Here is a 20,009-nt window from a genome sequence, read left to right on the forward strand (position 1 = left end):
TTACTTCTCACAGGCTGCATAGTGCAGCAAGCTTTCATTGTGGGAGGCAGTTTTCGTGACCAATCATGAATGTTTTCTTAACACGTGTACCTGAATCAAGAAAAGCCCTATATGCCGCGATTTGTAGACTGTGGTAGGATATAAATCATAATGGTATTTGAGAGCTCTAGATTGCACATATGAACAGTTGATGGTTGTGTTATGGAGTGATTATTCAAAGAGAATTCATAGGACGTTTTGCTTAAGATGTTATAGCCATCATGTTGTCACCGCCATGTTTTTAAGTCGTGCAGTCAGAATTGCACTTCATTGTCAAACTTGAGACTGCACAGATACACTTGCCCCCGCCTGTTCTCGCCTAGCCTCGCCTTAATTCTAGACGGTTTCAATCTTGAACTCAAACAAGCCCATTATCAATGTATTAACGGTCTCAGATATAGGACCTAACAGACCAAAAAAAACGAATAAGTAAATTGTGAAATCTTACCTATCGGCCAATTTCATTACTTCTGTGAATCATTGTAAAGTAAGGCACATGGTTCACAGTAAATGAAAATGTAATAGGACATGAAATTAAAGCCACAAAGTGAGTGATATTTTCAGTATTTTCTAATAATGGAATATAGCCTACCCTTCCTTATGATGACTGTGACTTCTAAGTACCGTGATGAGAGTAGAACTGTATTACCTCATCATAACCAATGAGGACCAATTACTGTATTGTTTAGTTTTTTGTGTGGTCATAAATCCTATAGCCTACGCAGTAATGCTGCTCTCATGAAATGGCATTCCTTGTGCACAACAACTGTTATGAAGGTTAAAATGAAGATGCTCAATTGTTTATGTTTCCTTAGTATTCCTGCATGCAGAGATCACTGACAGTGTTTTTATGATGGAATTTGGAATTGGAATTTGCTGTTTGACTTGAAAGAATATCCCAACTGTTCTCTAATTCAAGTTGTGAATGGCATTACATTATCATTCAGGGTAACTGTTGATCCTTTAAAACAATTGTGTTTTATGCCTTTAGTGTCATTCATTTGCAGAGCACATCAGCTTGAAGAGGGCACAACTTCAAAACTTCCAATATTAGCAAAAAAAAACAACAGCAAAACATGATATTTGTCTTTCAGTCTTAGTCCATGAGTTTCACGCAGAAGGGAAAATATCCATTTGACCCCCAATCCCACATAAAACAGTGACACAATGGAGGTTCAGCCTTTTGCGTTACATCACTGGCTGTTTTCCGCAGAGTCAGGGCCCCGAGTTTGTTTACTGGTCTGGTGGATAGCCGATCCGCCGCAGAACATTGTCCAGACAGCTTGGACAGCTAGCTTCTCTGCGCTGTGCGTTTGGGGAGGCAAAAAGAGGGGGGAGGGCAGTGATTGTCAGGGATTGCACAACTGTGAGTGGGAGGAATGTGCTTGCCCCTGGGACCCAGAAATATTTCAGCTGCAGAGAGAGTTTAGGTGGGATAGAGGGAGAAAAAGAGGGGGGGAAACCGAGCAGAAAGCACAAGCTCCTCTCTCTCTTGTAATGAAGTATCCCTCAGCCTACTTTGCTGCATTGTTTTTCAAGATTTCCAAGGCTGTTGTCGCTAACATTGAAAATGAACTGACCCAGTAGGAAAGTATGAATACGTTCGGAGCACCTCCCAACTCATACTTGGGTTAGTTAAATTAACCAAACTAAACTATTTCTGTAAAAGCTGTAAAATTTCTTCAAATATGATTGAGAGATATCTGCATTGTGGGTCCCACTGTGAAGTGGCAGAGAAAATGTGAAACAGGAGCAAATTAGAACTGAAACTTTGACCCCTTGGTAATCTTGCTCTGTGTGATTGGGGTCATGCAAATATTGCTGAGAACCTACTGACGAATGTGATTGGGCGGTAGCTTGTGGACTCATGTGAAGTGAGGGTGCTCTGCTGGACCTTGAACGTTGATTGTGTGTTTAAATGGAGGATATTCAGCTAACCAACAGGTAACCTACATAGCACACAGCTCAATAATTGTGTGTAACATTTTCAGGATTTTTATAACTGCAAGTCATCATGGAAAAATGCTAAAATAACAATAAAGTTTTGTGTGGTATTATGATACCCCAAAGAATGTATGATACAATATCCTTGTATTGCCACAGAACCAAAGTTGGTGGAATTCGATTTCAGTACAGCATGGTGGAGATCAGTACATTCACTGACATAGCAATGAAGACAAGACAATATTTTACAGTACAGTATAACGTACAATAACTGAATTCATTCAATGAGTGACACAGTCCCATTTGTTTGGGTTGTTACATAACAATTATATTGAAGCAACTTTCTCGCAAGGCCTACATCCAAGGCCTTTCTTGTAATGTGTGGAATTTTATTGTCTGTGTGAAATCAGATTTCTACCTCTGTCTTTTGTATGGGTTGCGGCTATATGTATATCTATATCTATATTTACATTTTAGACATTTAGCAGATGCCTTTATCCAAAGCAACTTACAACAAGTACATTTGTCTTACAAGTACAAGTGAATCATCTATACATCAGTCATCATAAGAAAAACAAATCTATGCTAGGGCCAGGGGCCATCACATTGTGGCAGTCACAATGCTAGAAGAAGGAAGAATTACTTTTTAATTTTTTTTATTTACAGTAGAGAAGCTGTACAGGGGGGTAGTGGGGATGAAGAGGTCTTTAGGAGGGACAAGTCAAGATGTAGCCTGAAGAGATGGGTCTTCAGTCTACGGCGGAAGATAGGTAGTGACTCTGCAGTTCTGACAGAAGTGGGAAGCTCGCTCCACCAGCGGGGAGCCAGGACAGTGAAAAGCCGTGACCGAATAGAGTGACTGCTGCATCCACATAGAGGCGGCAGTGCCAGGCGTCCAGCTGAAGTGGAAGAGCGGAGTGATCGGGCAGGGGTTTGGGGGCTGACCATTGCTTGCAAGTAGGCAGGGGCTGTTCTCTTTGCCGCCCCGGTAGGCGAGCACTAGGGTCTTGAATCTGATGCGAGCTGTTACCGGGAGCCAGTGAAGGAGGGGGGTGACATGGGAGAATTTGGGGAGATTGAACACCAGACGGCTGGTAGCATTCTGGATGAGCTGCAGAGGTCTGATGGCGGAGGCGGGGAGCCCGGCCAAGAGTGCGTTGCAGTAGTCAAGGCGGGAGATCACAAGTGTCTGGACCAAGAGTTGTGCTGCTTCTCTCGTGAGGAATGGATGTATCCTTCTGAGGTTGTAGAGGAAGAATCTACAGGAGCGTGCTGTCGCTGTGATGTTTGCCGCACAAGATAAGTGGTTGTCAAGGATCACCCCAAGGTTCTTGGCTCTCTGGGAGGAGGTCACAATAGAGTTCTCTACTGTGATGGAGAAGTCTTAGAGAGGGCAGGCCTTCCCAGGGAGGAAGAGCAGCTCAGTCTTGTTAAGGTTGAGTTTGAGGTGGTGGGCTGACATCCAAGCATAAATGTCTGCAAGACACACAGAGACACGTGTTGCCATCTGTGAGTCAGAGAGAAAGGGAGAAAGAGAGAAAGAGTTGAGTGTCATCTGTGTATCAGTGGTAGGAGAAACCATGTGAGGAAATTACCAAGCCAAGAGATTTGGTATAGAGGGAGAACAGTAAGGGCCATCGGACGGTGGGTTGAGGAGTGAGGAAAATGTGGAGAACAGTTTCCTTGTGTCAGAGGCATAGGATTGAATTCTGCAATGGTAGTAAGAAGCTTTAGCAGCTGATGCAGAGGAGGTGTAGCTGAGGAGGAGAGAGAGATAAGGTTTTAGGTCTTCAGAGAGGCCGGTTTTACTTCATTTCCTCTCAGCTGCCCGGAGTCCTATTCTACAAGCTTGCAGGGTTTCAGACAGCCAAGGAGTGTGTGGAGAGGATTGTGCTGGCCTTGAGATCAGTGGACAGAGAGAGTCGAAGGATGAGGAAAGAGTGGACAGGAGGGTGGAGGAGGCTGCATCAGTGGATAGAAGGGAGAAGGATTCAACAGAGAGTAGGGAGGATAAGACAGAGGAAGAGAGAGCGGTGAGGGAGAGGGTACGCAGGTTGCGTAGGATTTGAGGGGAAGGGAGAAGGATACAAAACGATGATCAGAAACTGGAAGAGGGGTAACAGTAAGGTTGGAGGTATGGGGGGATCTGGTGAAGACAAGGTCGAGCTGATTGCCCACCTTATGAGTTGGAGGAGAGCAGGACAGGGTAAGGTCGAAGGAGGAGAGAAGGTCAAGTACTCCAGATGAGTGAAGCTTCTCTGACTGGATGTTGAAGTCACCCAGTAGTGAGAGCGGTGTGCCGTCCTCAGGGAAGAAGCTGAGAAGGACATCCATCTCTTCTAATAAGTTGTTAAGCTGACCTGGGGGACAATAGATAACAACAATGTGAAGTTTGACAGGGGAGGTGACAGAAACAGCATGGAATTCGAAGGTGGATATTGACAGGTGTGACAGGGGAAGGACATTATGTGACCACTTAGGTGAGATGAGGTGTCCTGTGCCTCCCCCTCGACCAGAGAGTCTAGGGGAATGAGTAAAGGAGTAGGCATCAGAGAGGGCTGCCAGAGTAGCTGTGTTTTCCGGTGTAATCCATGTCTCTGTGAGAGCAAGGAAGTGGAGGGACATGAAGCAGGTGTAAGCTGAGATAGCCTCTGCTTTCCGGACCGCTGGCTGGCAGTTCCAGTTCTGTTGTTCTCTTGGGGGAGGTTGTACATGATATAATCACCTAAACCAGAACAATTATATTCTGCTCAGGACAGGTGAAGAAATATCTACAACATTTCAGTAACAAGCCATTTGAGTGCCATGACATAAGTAAGACAAGTGGACCAGGAATAACCATTGAGATTATTGATTTTGTGAGCAAGATTGATTAAGTGATACATTCGTAGCATTTGATGTTTATACTGAACCTTTGCCATCACACATTGACAATAAGAGAACCCAGTCTTCGTGTAGTGTTGAGAAAACATAATTCACATTGAGTTAGTGAAAATAGTTCATATTTATAACATATCACACATTTTAAAGACTCTTTTCCTGACCCCCCCACCCCCCCCTCTTATTATAGCATAAAAGCAACAATTATATTCTTGCAGAATATATGTGTGTGTGTGTGTGTGTGTGTGTGTGTGTGTGTGTGTGTGTGTGTGTGTGTGTGTGTGTGTGTGTGTGTGTGTGTGTGTGTGTGTGTGTGTGTGTGTGTGTGTGTGTGTGTGTTGTAATTGTGTCCATGCGCCACTGGGCGAGACTACGCTGTCGTATAGCTCCCTCTATTCTCTCCGAATAGGAGGAGAGGCTGGATTCGGGAGAAGGGCCGCCATTATTGGAAGCTGAAAAAAATACACTTATACACACCGTCATACATTTCGGCAGTCTGTGAAGTGATACTGTCTAAATGCGAAATTAACGGGTTGCATACCCTAATTGCGCACTGGCGCACCAACAAATAGGGTAGATTCTGCGATTGCGTATTGGCAGCTATTTATTTTGGACACAACAAAGGAAATAATAATTGGTCAAAACAACGTGGTGAACCAAGAGGAAGACAACGAAACAAGCCTTTCCAACGCCCCCTCTTTCCTAACACGAACATTCAGCGGACAAGAAACAAAAGTTCTACAGCATTTTTATCTTATTTGTTGCTTTTTGTCTCCTGATGAAAGAGGAGGAACTCAAAATACAGATGGTCCTGAAAACTTTACACTTGTGAAAATGGAGATTTGATTTCAGGAAAAAAAAGAATTATCACCAATTGATCTAAAGGGAAATTTAGATATTTATGTGACTGTTAGGAGAGTCTATTATTTATTCTTTAATCATATCTTTGAGTTGCCTGGGGCTGCTGTTTTTGCGAATCGCAGAGGACATTGGAGAGAAAAGAGCGAACGAGAGGTGGATAGAGGAAGGAATGCTATGGTATGTAGCCGTCCACTTCATTTTGCCTTGCATTTTATTATTTTGGATATGAAAAACATTTTATTACTATTGTGTTACTGTGGCATACATCAAGGTTCCATAAAAGTTTGCTATTGCTCAGATTAAACTGGATAGTTTAGAATGAAGTGGGGGTAATAAAAAGTGAATCTCGTTCAGACAAGGAAAAAAAAAATGTGCAGCAATACGGGTCTGCATTCGCTCTATGTGGACTGGGGTTAGTCGGGCCTGACCAAGCTATTTCTTGTTTTGGAAGGGGAATTTTGCCTCTTGTGTCCAGCAATAATTCCTTTTCTTATGTAGCATACCTTTAAGAATACAATGTAACATGTACTTGTTCGTCAAAGAATAGGTCTAATATGTGTCAATTAGAGATCGTGGTCAATTGTTTATTTCCCTTATTTGTTCACAATTACATGTGAATGGACAGAATTGGGCGTTAATTGACCAATAGCCTATGTCCTCAGAAATATTAGAATTTTCGCTAGAATTTTCGCAATTAACTTGACATATGCATAGGCCTATAGGCGGAAAGTAGAAAGTGTCAACCATCTATGGTCAAGAACAAATACAATTGGGTCTCACATTTACCCAAGAATTGTAGTGTGGTCGACCAGGGCCATGTCAAGTCCTGAACGCAGTCGTGTTACTTAGTTTAAAAGGGAGTTTGGTTGGATGAAGGCATCTCAATATCGATTGCTGGTGTCTGACGAGTCTTCACATGTATTTTAGTCAGTTATTGGGCAGGGTTGCAGGGCATGTTTTTACTCAGAAAGATGAACAAGTCTAAATTCTCACACGTGAGAACATAAGCTCTAACAATTTAAGACTATAGGCCTACTTTTACGTGAATTTGAAAATAGCCTACACAAAAAACTCAATAGAATATTAATTGTCTATTGGCATGTTCAGGTTCTCTCCCTGGTGCACATCCGACCCAAGTATTTAGGCGTACAATGCAGCAAGTTGCAGGTTACAGTGAATGTCAGATAAAATCTCTCTTGCAATTATGTAACAGTAACATTGTCTCTGTTTGAGGTTTATATTGCTTGTGTGTATTTACTGGACACACTGGGGGAACAGAGACCGTGTGAAGTCCGCAATGTGGTCACCGTCACTCCTATGTTGGGAGTGAATAGTGTCGTATGCTCCCTTACATCGATCTGTATTTGAGACAGTTGAAACAGCTGCGTTTGTGTTAACAAATAACACGGGATGTTTGATTCCCTGTTGTCCGCTCTGTACAATTCGTCGCAGTCATAGTTGATCAACTGTTATCATAGATTGGTGAGTAAAGTGTAATGGATAGGTAGACGTTTCTATCGTCTTAAAAAAGGTCTTTTCGAAGCTGCTTGTTCCAATATCCAGAGATCTGAGTCAACAGTCTGACTTTGTAGTTAATCATTGTTTGTTATTAGGGAATTATATTGTTTCAAGAGTGTTTTGTGACCAAGGGTAATTGAGTTAAAATGAGTGCACATTCCTCAGTCAAGCAGTCCAAAGTTTATCAAGCCAGGAAGGTGTGTGTGTGAGAGAGAGAGTGTATTACCTTTGGACAATATTTATTTACACATTTCACTGCTCTGATGAATAAGCTATTCAAAGGAGCGATTTCTCAATGTCCTATACAGTATGCTGTATATCTGCCTACTCAGCAATTGTGGGTCTACTGTACTGGTGCTCCAAGTATTAGTCAAGTATGAGTCATCAGCCACATATTGTGGTACTTCAGATGAATCAGCAATGATGTTGCTGTGCAACCTTACAGCATAAAGGTGACCATAACTAACAGAGCAGGATTGAAAGGGAATGTCACCTGAGTCCCCGGTCACTGGAGGTCTAGTGATGACGGTTTCATAGGATGAGAGAAACATTGCCTCTCTCTCACACACACACACACACACACACACACACACACACACACACACACACACACACACACACACAGAAATAATATCTCATGATACAGCGTCGATGATGCAAGCAGTCCAAGAATGTCTCTAGATTGGTGAGTCATGGCAGAATATTAACTTGAGAGAGGACTTTGTGATTTCGTGGAGGCAACATGGATAGATGGTTGCATGGCATAGAATACACAATTTTTTCCACCATAATCTCGCCCACGCCCATTGCTCTATGCCCAGGTTGTTTGGCTTATTGAATAGGATACCTTCAGCCCTAATCATGCAGATAGTAGCCTTCAAGTGGACATCCCACCACCAAGGGTCTCTGTGATGGAGAGCGCCTGCAAAGAAAGGAATGCAGGAAGGGTTTGGTCTTTTCTGTGCTGGGGGCCCTGAGAGGAGCCAAAGCCCTCATTCCTCCCTCTCTCTCTCTGTGCGGGAGAAGTAGAGAGAGACAGTGTACTTAGGTTTTGATTGGAAGGTCAAATTTGTATTAGTTTTGCTGTAAAGGTCAAAAGAGGAAGTAACAGTCTCGATACTGGATCATTGGTTATGCCGGGGTTGTATATGTGGATTTCACTTCCCCTTTAAATTCTGAAATCTTTTCGAGATACGAGAATGAAAGTACACGCATGCAAGGTGTGTTCAGACCAAGAGATAGAAAATTAACTGCTGTCTCATAGGCGCTTGTTTGGGCTGCAGGGTTGCTTCCGCGGTGCGCCGGCACGGTTCAGGAAATAAGAATGGGGCAGCCTTGAAAACAATTTCACTTCTATGAATTCATTTGTCCATATGTAAATTGTGAGTATAACGATGATGTGATAAAGCAATTCTGTAACATAATTGTGATGTCATTGTATGGCTTTCCTATTGTTTAACAACTGTTTCTGGCAGTTTTTTTTGTTTCTCTGCTGTGTTGCTGAGAATAGAACAGATTTCAGTTAGTTGTTGTCACGTCACTAGCCAGAGTCGTGTCGCTGGGGGCCGAGTTGCACGATGTCGCACCAAGTCGCTGCTTTTCATTGAAAATGACTGATTTTTCTTGTCGTGGACTTTGGTCTGAACCCGCTTTCAGGGAGTAGACTAATAAAAACACCGTAGAACAAAACCAAGGGCACAGATCTATCAATAATAGCCTAACTGGTGTCTCAATAGTAAAGCCTTTCCATTTATATAGTTATGGATTCTCCATGGAAGGAGTCACCGTCCATATTCCTCCCTCAGAATTCAACCCTATGGTGGTTGATTGGAAAGACAGACTGTCTCTCTGCTCACAGGTAAAGCATTAGCAGTCAGCAGTACTCTTCTCGCTCTGACTGAGCCCTTTGTGTCGCAGTCACACTTCACCAGGATGCGCCCTCCCTCAATAATGGCTGTGGCATTTGCCAGGTTAGCAGGCCCTCCGGTTTGCCCGCTCACCTCAGCCTCAGCTGCCTGTCACTGGGCCACAGGCCCTGCCGCAAGTCCCTGGTCTACCACTTCATCCACCAGGCCCATGATGCCAGGACACTGTTATGGATAATTGGTTTGATGAAGATACTGATTTTCGGATGACGCTTCATTTTACGACTCTGTCAGAGAGATGGATATAATGACGTTGAACACCTCACTCAGTCACCTCGTTTTGACCTCCTATTAGGGGTGTGCCGACCTTGTTATGCTCGTGTCCATACTTGTATCCATTAATTTGGACTTGATACTCGTAATCGGATGATGCTTGTGATCTGACCAACCAGGAGTGTGATGAGCATAACGCATATCAGGGAATGACCTGCCACTGTTCCTCCTCACATCGCACACATCCCCCATTTGTTTACGGACAGCTAAACTGGCCAACGGATGATTTATGTTGAGATGGAAAATAATCCTTTTCGATGACGGATAATATTTAAAGATGATCAGGTGATGATTGTATCTGTAAAAGGCCCAAAATCCGCAATGAGTACTTGGCACTCCCCTATCTCATAATGTAATTCAATCAGGAGGGCAATTGTGTCTCAATAGCTGATATTAATTAAACACATTCTAGTCCGAACCATGTAGTCCAGGTCAGAAACCGTATTTACCCTTTCAGTAGCCGACACAAACCCCCATAACCAAGCCAAGCCCTATAAGCCCTTTTATCATCTCCCATGAGTCAGTTCTTATAGAGTAACAATGAAAAAAATCAATGGGTATGGCTGTTCTTTATTTTGCCAAGCCTTCGGTGTAAAGCTCAGACCAAAACGAGTGTGTACTTTATCTGATCTGTGTCCAAACGTGAACCATAATAAATAAAGACAAGTGTTGAATGGAGTTATCATTTGTTTAATTCCGTAACAGTAGCGACACGCTTCCAGCACCACGCCCCTTTGCCTAACAGTGTATAACCTGGCCCCGCATCTCGTTACAAGATGGACCCCGGCGTTGTTTTCTCAAACCACCTTGCCATTACTGAATGGAATGACAGATCTTCACCTATTCATTCAGATCTCACATCTCACTTGCCCAGGGAGACGCTGTAAGTCGTGGAAATGTCTGACAGAACCGAATGTGGCTTGGTTAAATCTACTCCTCTGTCACTGGAAAAGTGATGTAAGCTCCGATGGAGAGTGAAAGTCTGCGTTTGATAGAGAGAGGAACTAATTATAGCTAGCAGCAGCTTTAGTAGTTTGCGAGGCCAGATTACAGAGGGTCCCTTCTGAATGGACGCCTTGTTACAAGACCCGATTACAAGGCAGGGAAACTGGGACGATTGTATCTGAATTTAAGAAAGTGTGCTACAGTTGAACTGGTGTTCTTCTCTCCATCGTTTTTTTTTCTTTCTCTTCCCTTACTTCATTGCAGATTTTTGCAAATGACGATGGCTTCTTGATACAAATGCCTCTTCAGCCTATGCTCTTATCCTGAGGCAGTTTGGTTTCTCGTCTTGAAGTTGTCAAGGCCACAGTTTGTGGAGGTGATGTTTGAAGTTAGAACTTAGAACAATAACATAGAACCAATGGAACTCTTTTCCCTATGCACCCCTGCCCTGAAGTTACCCATACTCCTTGTGCCTACCAGAGGTCTTTGTAGCAAATGTCCACCCAGGCATGCTCAAACAGGGAGGGGATGAATCAATACCGAAGTGGATACAAGGTCTCCTCTAATGGATGCAGTTCACCCCATATCCCCACCCTTCCTGAATTTCAAACATGGTATATGCTGCTCACAGTACCAATGTATTGTAAATGGAGTGCACCAGTGGAGGGTATGGGGGAGATCTTGAGTGTTATCAGCCTTTGTGAGGGCAGTTTGAATTACCCGCCATGTCTCTCTGTAACAAAAGGGGGGCTGTGGTGTTTGAATGAATGGTGACCATGGAGATGAAGTCCTAGGATGTGAATCGTGACCCCTTCATGGTGCAGTGCTTCTCTAGACTAGAGAGTAGAGCTGGGCTCAAACAGTATTTTCTTCAAATTGTCTTTGACTATTTTCTTGAGCCTGTGTTAAGTACCAGATGTGTGGGGACTATTCCATTGGTTCCACTGCACCAGACAAACTCAGTCAAGCACGGCTCAAGTATTTGAAATTATTTTAAAATACTATCTGAACCCAGGTCTGGAGTGCAGATTTCCTTCCATGGAATAAGGAATGAGAGGCATAGAGGGATTGAAAGGGGTGAACAAGGTGGAGAGAAATGAGGGGAAATGAGGTACGATTGAGAGAAGGCACAAGGAAGGTAAGACGGGAGGGAGGGAGCGACGCACTCAACAGGAGAACGAGAGAAACATTCAGTGAGCTGTTACCAATGACGTAATGCTGCATCCCATTTCTACACCCTTCCCCTGAAGTGTGCACTTGTACACTTCCCCGCGTGAATTGGTCCAGGCACGGGCTCTTGCATCAATCCATCCCCGCCTAAATTAATGTGGGAAAGTGCATATTTCAGCAAAAAGGGTGGAGAATTGGAACGCATCGTAAAGGCACCGTTGTTCCTTTAGGCTGTGTTGCTGGTATGTGGCCTGTCAGCTCTGGGCCAAGGGATCAAGCCATCAATGACAACCATCAGTAACCCTCTGCTCTCTGGCTATTGGCCACAGCAGGGTTTTATGAGTCAGCTTCTGAGGTGATGAGCGAATGAAAGAAGCTCAGTGGGCAGAGTCAGTGCTGGGATTTATCCAATTGCGAGCTCTGTACTATTCAATAGTGTTTTCCAGTTTGCAGCACTGAATGATTGACAGGATAGGCCTACGGGTGTGTCTTTGTGACTATATTATGTCGGCCTAAAGTAAGTACTGCAAGGTATGTACAATGATATACTGTAAGAAAGTGAAATCTCAGTGTGTGGGTTAGTAGCCTCTTATCCGTCCATCTCTAGTTGTGAGTGAATGAGTGACTCAGTGTTTTTACCTAAGGGCACTCTTGAGAGGCTGGGGAGGCCAACGGAAGCGAAGGCTCACGGGAAGAGCTCTCAGGCAGAGGAACTTGCATGAATTCCACCTACGCAGTGTGTGTGTGTGTGTGTGAGAGAGAGAGAGAGAGAGAGAGAGAGAGAGAGAGAATGAGTTGAAGTGAATTTGCTAGAATTTCTGGACATTGGACCTCTCCACTTTCTCATTTCTCCTCTCCTTCCATTTCCTCTGTGTGAGTGAGTATAGGCTCTGTCTTGGTGTTGTTGTTGTTCGACTGGCGCTGGAGATTCTCCCCCACGGCGTCCTAGCATTTCCTGCAGGAAGTCCACCTAAGATGCCAGTGTGGGGGGGAAGGGAACGTAGCAGGGCCAGGGATTGGCAGGAGTTCTGAAGGTAGAGACTTGAGGTGAAGATCAGTGGAGGCTGGTAGAGGTAAAAATTGGGGACTGGCTCATTGCAGTGCATGGAATAAGGAATGGTGTCAGACACACGTTTGATACCATTCCTCATTCCATGTGTTTGACACCATGATAGGTTTATTGTTGCATCAAACACATGGAATGGGGAATGGTATCAAACACGTGTGTCTGACACCATTCCACATTCCATTCCATGTATTACAACGACCCCATCCTACGATTTCTGCCTCCACCAGCCTCCCCTGGTGAGGATTGGGATAAGCTCCTCCTACTGTATAGGACACATCTCAACTGTCTAAGATGGCCTTGTCTCTTCACCGTCACACGAGCTGAACTAAAAAACACTGGATTAGGGCTGAAATGAGTTTTTGTTGTCAAGTCTTAGAAATATCGAATATTCTATAGACTGCACTTCGTTGTTCAGCTACTTTCACAAATCTATATTACGAAATATGAAACCTATCGCAGACAAAGTTCTGCACATGCCTACAGTGGCTACGTGGCTGGTTTCCGGGGTGGACAAGACCCGTGGATTTTGGCACACTTAACCATCTTCTTAAATTTACAATCTTTGGTAATACCTCAAATGAGTGTCACACACTCAAGTTTGGGTGTTGTAATATTAATATTGGTATCCTGAAACGCTGAGATTATCCTCTCTTCAACAGTGGCCTTTGTAAAATTGTATTTGCAGTGCATATGACCAATTATGCATTTTCACATTTATGGTCTTGCCTTATCAATACATCATACAATCAATACATTTTCATCAATTCAAAATGATGGGATCATCGTTTCAGCCCTACATTGGATAAGTGAAAACAAGTACCAGGTGTTTGTTTTGCTTTTCCCAGTTTGTTTTGTTCCTTATCAGTAAGGAAGAGAAGGAGATGTGGTTTCGCGAGGGTCTTGTGTGGAAATCAAATCTAATCCATACAGACACCTCTACAACATGGTGGTTAGTTTATGCCATCTCTGTGTGTTAGGTTTCCTACATGTTGTCACCACTGAAAGCTTTGATGGCTCTATTGGTAGCTTGAGAGAGAGAGAGAGAGAGCTGTTCCACTTCCAACATATTCTAATTAAACTTGGCAGGTTTAATCACCGACTGATAAGCAGCATGAGAGGAGGGAAAAAGGCCTACAGACACAGACGGCTCGAGGCCCTAAAGTAGCTGTCCTGACCTCCCTCTCTCTCTCTCTCCCTCTCTCTCTCTCTCTCTCTCTCTCTCTCTCTGTCCCTTCCTCCCCTAACTCTCTCATTCCTTCTCTCACCCCCCTTCTCTTTAGAGAGCACTGCTGTTGCATTAGTGTCAGCAGTAGCTCAGGATGGTGGAAGGGCACCACCTTGTCAGAAGACGTTTGTCTCGGGTGCCGGTTTGGGAGTTCCTTTGACCAGTACGGTGGCCTATGGTCACACACACACACACACACACACACACACACACACACACACACACACACTATCGGATGCATATTTCGGTGTGCAATTGTGTTACATACTTTGTGTTGCACAAGTTGTCTCTTTCTCTTTCTCTCTCTCACACACACACACACACACACACACACACACACACTTGTGGCCTCCTTTTCACCTCACCCGCACGTACACTTCTACATCATCCGTTAAGCCTCTGGGGTGACAGCGGCCATCATATCCTCTTTAAGGTGGGAAGATAAGGTGGATGTTCATGGCCATTCTTTATCATATAGCCAGCGAGTCCTGACACATCCTCATCCTTTATCTGGGCCCCTATAGGCCCGGGCCCAGGGCGGATGACTAAGCAGCACTGCTCTCTCTCTCTCTCTCTCTCTCTCTCTGCCTCTACTCAAGGATGGCTGTGGCCCGGCGGTGTTATCGATCGCCACCGCCACCGCCTTGTCATCCCGCCGCCACTTAGCTAATGATGTCCACGCCATCACCGGGCGGCTGGGAAAGCGGCCATAAAACCGGCAGCGCAGCAGCTACTTGCCGCCGCCCTGGAAGATAAATGGGGCGACTGACTCTCAGGACCAGAGTCAAGTGCCGCTCGGTTACCCTGGCTTCACAGTGTGTTTCTCTCTCTCTCTCTCTCTCTCTCTCTGTCTCTCTCTCTCTCTCTCTCTTTCTCTCTCTGTCTCTCTCTCTCTCTCTCTTGCTCTATCTTGCCTTAAGAGCTCTCCAGCCAACCTGTGTAAAGGCACAGTTGTATTTTAGGAGAACCATTCTCTCCTTTTTTATTTTTTATTCATTTATTTTTTTGTTATTGTCCATGTTGAATGGCACATTACTATAAGATATCAAACCAGTGTTTGTGAAAGTATGGGAATATAGGGCTGTGCTGTAGCTTTAGTTTTAGGGAGGGTGATGTGATGGGAGGATGATGTGAGTCATCTGTCCTTTCAGTGGCATCATGTCCCAGGATGCAGCAGGGCTCCCATAGTCCAAAGCTCTTACATCACAGTTCATTTCCTGTGCTGTGTGCTGGTTCTTAAGATCCACCATTTTGTAACTGTCCCTGTGAGGACTGAATAAATAGTGACCACTATGACAATAAGGGCCAATAGCAAGGATACAGGCAAGGTCAATGACCTTATTTGGCTTCCCTTCAGTGTGGAGTTCATTAGACTAAACAGGAGTCAGTAATCAGAAATACGCACATTAGCGACTAGACAGGACGAGGATAAAAGGTGGAGAATCGCAGAGCTGTATTCAAATGCTTCATCATCCGTGTTCACCACAGTGACAGATCCCCTTAGTTCAACACCGGTACTTCGGAAATGAAGTCACGGCAGTCTTCTGATTGAAAGGAAAATAACCTGAACCTCGATCAGTTTGTTTAATTGTACGAGTTGAATTATGCTTCCCGCGATGTTGACTGTCGTGTTTTATGTCGTACATCTCAGAGATGTAAAGGGGGGGGGGGGGGGAAACGTCACTGACAAATAAAAACATCCTTTAGGTCAAGAGTTATTTTTTCAGAGAGCCTCTGTCATGGCTGGGATTAGTCACAGCCATTGGAACGGAAGAGAGTGAAGACCTCCTCGTCACACAATGAGGGAAAAGGTAGTCAGAATGCTGTTAGTCTGGTCAGGCCGAGATGTGCCTGTTGTTGTTGTTTTTGTATTCCACTTCACTGGTTTGACGATGGAGGTATGGTGTGATTGGGGGGGGGGGGGGGTGAGAGAGAAGGAAAGAATGCTGGAGAAAGACAGAGCCATTTCCGTGTTATCTGTGTGTGTTGTTGACATAAACATTCATGATGTCTTGAGTTACACAGCGCTCTGATTGCAGGCCAGTTCCATGTGCAGTATGTGCACATTAGTTATTGTCAAGTGTTTGTTGACGAGCTTTTCTCTTGAAAACCAGAATTGGGGCGAATTATACATTAGTGTACAATCTACTCTCATACAAACTCACATACACATTTCATTCCATCCCTGGCTATTCCTCCTGCCAGAAAGTCCAACTAGGCTGCCAAAGCAGAGCAGAGGAAATTGTGCAATCCTATGTATGACATATGGAGCTTTGAGGCTAGAACATGTAAAAAAAATAAAATAAAAAGTATCACAAGTTTCCCGCCTTCCCTTGGGGTCAGAGTTCGTAGGAGACACGGACGGGCAATGTCAGACCCTCCCCCTGGGGATTTAAGGGGGTTCCTCTGGGGTCATGTGGACGTCGAGATTCTGCAATGCAAAGGCAGGAAGTGGTGGTGGCGGAGGGGCGGTTGGAGGTGTGGTACATTTTGCTGCTGTTTGTTTGTTTTTTCTCATGTCAGCGCTCAAACCAGAAACACCAGATCTCAGCGGTTTGGGCGACAGGGCCAAGTTTCCTCTAAGGTGTACGTGTGTGCGTGGGCACACTTGTATGCACGTGAGTGAGGTTGTGCTCTTGCTCCAGAGAGGTTAGTCCTAAATGACTACTGATGCAGGGTCCAATGTTTCTCAATCATTCTGATGATTAAGTTATTTTGGGGTCAGTTAGTCTGATCCTAGACCTGTGGGTTGAGCCAGCCAGATTACTCAGCTGCTGTGACTGCTGTTAACCTACTCCTGCAACCTGCAACTGTTGTCCAACAGAACTGTACTGATGGTCAGTTCCATCTTCATCATCTAGTGTGTGTGTGTGTGTGTGTGTGTGTGTGTGTGTTCCATGCTGTGGGGCTTGTGTTAATGGTTCTGACTGCTGGTATAGGCTGTGCTCCAGGGCCTGACTGAGTGGTGTTCTAGCAGGATGTACTATGGTTAATAATGCACAGTAACCACAGCTGGTGCAGTGTGACAGGCTCCTGCAGTGCATGTGGACAGGGAGATCGACAGAGAGAGAGAGAGAGAGAGAGAGAAAGAGAGAAAGAACTGTTGGAGTGACAGGGAGGTAGAGGGATGCTGTGAAAGCCTGTGGGGCAGGACACAAACTGAAAAAGGACAAGCGAGCGAGGGGGGGAATGATGAAAGTAGAAAACCGATTATAAACGACACATCTTCAGATCATACAGGCACGCTCATAATCTCCGTGTGCGTGTGTCCTAGGGGGGGGTGAAATCAACACGCCAATAATAGTCTGGAATCCAATCTCCTGTATGTGTGTTTTGGACAGAGGTCTCCCAAATTTAGCTCAGAGAGACGGGGCCGCTCCCTGATTCGCTGAGAGAAAGCGAGGGATGGGGGGGGGGGGGGGGGGGGTTGTCGCTTTATCTCGCTGCAGATCGCAACTGATGGGCTTCAAGCAGAATGGCTTTAGTGAATTACTGTTCCAGGGAAGGGCAAAGCCCTCCGACCAGATAGACTCTCTTCTCTTTCTCTTAAAGTCGGCCTCTGACTTTATCTCTCTGTCTACCTCGCTCTGTTCCTCTCTGTCTCTCTCTCCATTTCCCCTCTCTGCCTTTTATCTTCGTTTCTCAGTCTACTCTCACATTCCTATCTGCCTCCCTACTATACTATATATGTATGTGGGCCTGTGTGTGAGTCTCCCCCCCCCTCCCCCCCTCCCCCTCTCTCTGTCTCTAGTTCTTCTTGTGAGGAACTTGCGTGACCTCTTTTTTTGTGACTTCCATGGGAGTGTGTGTGTGTGTGTGTGTGTGTGTGTGTGTGTGTGTGTGTGTGGACAGACCAGTTCTGAAGGGGGTGGCCATCTTGCCTTTCCCAGTGGTGTGGTAATCATCATAGATGTAACATCCTGTGCTGGTGCTCGGGAGGTATCTGTCTGTCTGTCTGTTTGTTCGCGTGTTGGACTGTGGCCAGGCATCGTAAACATGCTGAACTGAAACTCCCTCTGACCCCCCTGATGTAACACAGGTTTCAAACAACAAGAGTCACATAAAGCTGACACAGCCACGGCTCCAGGATGACATATAGCGGTTGACGTCGCCGGTGAACCCCGATGGCCCCTCTCTGTCCCCGCTACAACTCAGGGTTAGGTCGTAGCTGCCGACCATTAGCATGGCACACTAATTGCAGGTAACAGAGACAGAAGGCCATTGTTGTGACCAGACTGTTTAATATTGACACAACCGGTTGTCTCTGTGATGTCAACGTTGGCCGATGGCCGCCCCCTTTGATAAATTTATAAATATAAGGGCAACATTTGTTCCTGGCTTGTGAATTTATACCAAGAGCTCATATTGTACTTATTGGGATTGAGTGTTCACCACAGCCCCAGTTGTCAAAAATTATGTTAGGAAGAAGACGTTATTATGACTGGCTTATTGCCTATGGACTGTGACAGGACGGTCGCTATGAAAGCCCCATCTTGGGCTCACTGTGTCTCGATGAAGCTGGCACACCGCGGTCGCTGCTAGCCCAGCGTCATGCGTGAAGCTATAGCTAATCTCCCTGTCTGGCATAAAGGGGACACAGACAGAATTTGTGTCGTTTGCCACAGGAAGAAAAGGAGAGGGAAGAAATCTTTTGAGCATGTTGACAGATAAGGCTCCTCGCCTTTCTGTGTGGCGGGTTTTTCATCCAGCGTTAAGCTGCTTAATTAGTCATAATCTACAGGCCCCAGACTGAGGCGGAACTAATGAAGTTAAAAAGACGCAAATCCTCATACCACCATTGCCACCGCCACCGCTACCGCTTCTGAGCGGCATGGAATTGGACATGACTGGAGATGGGTGGACTCTACCTCTTTTTTTTTTTTTTCATTTAGAGAGAGGGAGGGAGGGTGGAAAAGGAGGGGCAGTGGATTACGTAGGTGGAGAGATGGAGGGACAGAAATGGTTGGCCAGTCATTTTTGACAGAAATGGTTGGCCAGTCATTTTTGTTGGTATGACAGCGGTTATTTTTGGAAGGCTGTTCAAGGGTTCTTGTTGTACATGGGTTTTATGGGGTAGCAGGACAGGGGCCAAGGAGTTGGCCCCAAAGACCTCCCCTCTGCACAATGATCCCTGCCACAAATTCAGCTCAAAGGATTTTCCTCAGCACAATTTTAAAATGAAATAGAATAACTCTTCCTGAACCCCTGCACTAGCCTATATCCTATATCCTATATCCATTCTCTTAAAGGAGAAGTTCAGATTTTTTAAACCAAATCTCTGTTTGTGATGTAGTTGGCATAATGTAGAAGGGTACCGACACATTTTTGTGATTTTACTTGGTTTTGACTTTTGAGAAACTTACTGGCACCAGCGATACCCTCAACAGTCTACAATAGAAAAAAAACATGTGCAACTGCGAACAAAGGCTCCAAAAACGCTCAAATACATCATTTTTTAAACTGCAAAGCTCCCGGTATAGTGCTGTATATATTGCAGTTCTTCAGATGTTAGGGTTAGGATGTTATATTCCATTTCGTTAGCCTCAAGTGATGGGGGGGAGAAGTGAAGAGGAAAACTCTCGGGCATGGTTCTATCGTACTCTCGGGCATGGTTCTATCGTACTCTCGGGCATGGTTCTATCGAACTCTCGGGCATGGTTCTATCGAACTCTCCTCTATGGTTCTATTGAACTCTCCTCTATGGTTCTATTGAACTCTCGGGCATGGTTCTACCTTTAGCCCCCCTACTCCCTTCTTTCTCACTCTCTTGATCCTTCTCACTCACTCCTTCCCCATAGTTCTATTCCAAATGGGAAGTTTGTCAGTCTGGGTCAAACCCAAGCCCTTCAATTACAGTAGTATGATTATGCAGCGTTTAAGTCTGTAGTTTACATGCATTTGTGTAAGTTTGTCTGTGACTCTGTCCATCCTGTATGATATGTAATGTTGTGTGTGTACCCTTGTGTACTGTCTATTAGTGTTAACCCTTTGTGTGTTAGGTTGTGTGAAATGGTTCTGCCTGGGGGGTGGGAGCTGCCCATTTCCCTCCCCCAATGATGGAAGTGTTTCTCATGTCACTGACACACTTCTTTACTACTGGAAACTGGGTCTCACTCCAGTCTTTTTTGGGGTGTAAGCACTGGTGTATTATTTCAGTATT

General features: G+C 44.9%; 1 protein-coding gene across 1 annotated transcript in view; it reads left to right on the plus strand.

The window, feature by feature from the left end:
- Positions 1-5,303: 5,303 nt before the first annotated feature.
- arhgap35a (Rho GTPase activating protein 35a) overlaps positions 5,304-20,009 on the plus strand; it is a 58,368-nt gene continuing 43,662 nt past the window's right edge. Inside the window, exon 1 of the mRNA XM_083665748.1 lies at positions 5,304-5,901. The gene's annotated coding sequence lies outside the window, so the exon portion shown is untranslated. The remainder of the gene's footprint in view (positions 5,902-20,009) is intronic.

Source organism: Argentina silus (assembly GCF_951799395.1).
Source record: "Argentina silus genome assembly, chromosome: 3".
Taxonomy (NCBI): domain Eukaryota; kingdom Metazoa; phylum Chordata; class Actinopteri; order Argentiniformes; family Argentinidae; genus Argentina; species Argentina silus.